Source organism: Trichoplax adhaerens, genomic scaffold (genome assembly GCF_000150275.1).
Source record: "Trichoplax adhaerens TRIADscaffold_2 genomic scaffold, whole genome shotgun sequence".
Taxonomy (NCBI): domain Eukaryota; kingdom Metazoa; phylum Placozoa; class Uniplacotomia; order Trichoplacea; family Trichoplacidae; genus Trichoplax; species Trichoplax adhaerens.
The window spans coordinates 6,906,122-6,910,026 of NW_002060944.1; positions in this window are offsets into that span (position 1 = coordinate 6,906,122).

A 3,905-nucleotide genomic window follows, 5' to 3' on the forward strand; every position below is an offset into this window, starting at 1 on the left:
TCACAGTAAGTCCGTCATCAGTAAAAATTTGTATGGTAATTTGATGTCACTTCCCTGTTATATATATCCCTACGTCTATGATAGATTTTAACTTATTTGTTATTATTTATACACGATTAAATTTATTTTATTACGCTATTATAGTTACTAATATAGACTTATTATTTAGGGGGCTGTTATAGATTCCGCCGATGAAGAAGGATTCACGCCATTAATCAATGCTTGTAGAAAAGGCCATCAAGAGGTTGTCGATATACTATTAAACAATAAAGTTGACACTCAAATTTCTGATGGATCGGAAAGAACTTGCTTACATTGGGCTGTATTATCTGGAAATATTGAGATTATCAGATTGCTCATTAATGTAAGTGAATACGACAAAAAACGTATAGATCATGAATTGCACCGCTAGTATTTATAGCGTAATTAGTGCTTTACACAATCATGGAAACATGCAGCTAAGATATCATTATTATTTTTTTCCTATTTTTTTAGTGTAGTAGTAAAGAACTGATTGGTAAAGCAGATAGAAATGGCTCCACACCATTTCATTATTCAGCAGAGGGAGGTTATTACGAGGTTAGTTCTTAAAAACTTTTGCATAGATATCGTATAGTACGTAAGCAGCTTTCTGAGACTTTGCTATTTTTCATTTAATAAATAAGTTCATCAATTAGATTATCAGTAATAAGTAATAAAAAGTCTATAAAGTATCTTCTTATACATTTATCGCTGTAAGCACCACCTCGAGTATAATTAAATACGAGTATTATTTTTTTATGTATGTAGATTTTAGACTTCTTTCTACAGAATAAAGCTAATCCTACAAAAGAAGATGATGAAGAACATACCCCTCTGCATTTAGCTGCAATGTAAGTTTTTATAGATTCTCATTGATTTTTATTAATCTTGGTAGAACAAAGAATATTTTAAAATTCTATTATTCATATCAACATATACTAAAAGCTTACTTCTAATAAATGCAGTAGTTGTTACTAATTAAATTAGAATATATTATCTATTTACTTGTAAGTGACTAATTGGTACCGTATTCATATTCTCATGAGTTAAATTTATAGAATAAGGTATTATAAATATTTCCTTTAAGCATTAGAAATGCTATATAGATGCTCGTTACAAGCATTCAGATCAGAGAAAAGAGTTTACATCAAAATACTACAGTATTATTGTCATCGAACTTTTTCTCAAGTTTTGATTCACGTATTGATTACTACTGTTAATGATATTTTTGCAAAACTTAGGAATGGACATACTAGCTGCGTATCAATCTTATTAGCTGCTGATTCCTCTATAATTAATGATGCTAATATTAAAGGACAAACACCGGTCCATCTTGCATGCAAGCGTGGCCACATTGCGTGTGTTAAGGTGTTATTGCAGTATGGAGCAAATCTATCCCGGACGTAAGTTAAGAGTAAATAATAATAACCAACCAAAGAAAATAGTGATACTATACTGTATAGGTAATACCATTTCGAAGCAGTGATAATAAAATCAGTTTATAGATTTATTTTAGATTTACTATCTTTGCGAAACATCCTATAATTATGTTTTACCAATGTACTTGAACTACTATTCAAAAGGGATGATTATCGACTATCGCCGTTAGAGTATACTGCTATCTACGGTCATCCCGAAACTATGAAGATTTTACTCGAAAGTAAAGCATCCATCAACACAACTGATCGTAGTAAGGTTAGTTGAGTTTACAGAGATAGATAATATCTTAGCCTTTATATCTCAACCTAAGTATGATTTCTCACGGACATCTCTGTAGAATACTCCTCTGCATTTAGCGGCCAAATATGGGAATACTAAAATCATCCGATTACTTCTTGACAATGGTGCTGATATAACTGCCCTTAATGATCGGAGTCAAACATGCTTAGATGTAGCAATAGAAAACAAGAGAAAAGAGGCTGCAGTATCATTCGTAAAGCATAGAAGGTTAATATGGAGCCATTATTTGCTTTAAATATCCAAATTAATTCTTTTTCCTATCTCACAGTTAAACCAATTTCCTATGTTCTTATAATTCATGACTTTATACGTACTAGAGAATACGCGCGTAATTATCTATCAAATATTATAGTATTTTCTTTCAGTAGCAGTGATTAATAACGTATTTAAAAGCACTACTAGTCACTGTTTTATTCTTGACTGATTTTGTGATATGTTAAATCCTATCAGAAATGCCCTCGATTTAAGCCATAAGACTAACTGTATCAAAAAACTGAAGTATAGTATTGCTCCTTATTAGCAACTAAAACTTTAATTTACTGTCAAGACTAAAGTGCTGATTGTAATATATGACACAGTTTTCGATTGCGGATTGGATTGTAGTTCAGTTACAGTCGTATCATGGACCATTATACCCATTTAAACTAAATGTTACAAAGCGTTTATTTTGCATTTAGCTTCCGTATATAGTGAACTAAATATGTTTAATTATATTAAATATATTATATCATTTCCCCTCATATTATTAAGATGGCATGAAATACTTGAAGATTATGGCGGTAACAAAGAGCCTCCAATGAAGAAATTAATCGAAGTCTTACCGGAAGCGGCTAAGGTCTATTTTGTGTTATTGATGTGTATTCGTATTTTAATGTATTTATGACAGTAGCTCAAGTATCGGATCTATCTTACATTTTTTTTAGCTTAGTTCTAATTGTGTTATCGACGAATTTTCACAGTAGTTTGCAGTAGTAACAAAAGTAAATAATAATTTATTCGAAATAGGTTGTTTTAGATCGATCGATTGAATCATCTCCATTACCAGAAAAACATCCCAATTATACAGTAAGGCATACTATACATAATCTTATTTTTACTAAAACTTAAAAATTATTTAATTGCAAAAAGATGAGCCGAAGGACATCAAATTATGTTGAAACCGACAACAGTATTTTTTTAAGTGAAGCCATTTAATCATCACTGTTTTGTTACAGATTACCTACAATTATCAGTATATAGACACTGATCCAGCCGATCCACGCAGGAAAGGGCAACATTATTCAGCAATGAAAGTAAATATAAAGTAGCTATTAACAGTGATTGCTTGTGCTAAAATATTTACTATAATGTTACTCATTTTTGCCATAGAAACTGTGATTGATAAATGTGATTAATGTCTTACTACATCTAGGAAATGGTTGATAACGATCGTGAAGATCTTCTTAATCACCCATTATGTCAATCTTTGTTAAGTTTAAAGTGGTAAATAATAGTAAATAGGTCCATGACTGCTTCTCGAGAGCGGTCGACATGCATGATATTTGTGAAGTAATGAAATGAAAGTATACTAGATATCTGTATATTCTTTATCACTAACCCCTGCTTTTCAAATTTTGATGATAGGAACTTATATGGACGATGGTTTTTCATGCTTAATCTATTATCCTACGTCTTCTTTTTGACATTATTGACTACATTTGCTTCTGCAACTGCCACTAAGTCTTACAATTTAACATTTTATTGTCGTGACTGCTGTAATAGAAGTTATCAACCAAACTTAACTGCGGAATTTTATAACCTAACTCAGGTAAATTTTTACGAATAAATCGTTAATTTTGCCAATAATATTCAATAGCGTCTTAAAACGAGTTGATAATACTCTTATTATATAATTCTCAGCTCATACTTAAATTGAACCTATGTTGTTATTATATTTCTCACCCTACTTTATTAGCTACACAGCTGAATTCCGTTTATGTATTTATTTTATGCCATTAATACAGCTGTCACAACCGATGTGGTTTATTAAGTATATTACATTTGGTTTCGGATGTTTCGGGTTACTGAAAGAAATTGTTCAGTTGGTACAACAGGTAATAATAATTAAGTAATTGTTAGAAAATTCATTTCATTCATCTTTATAA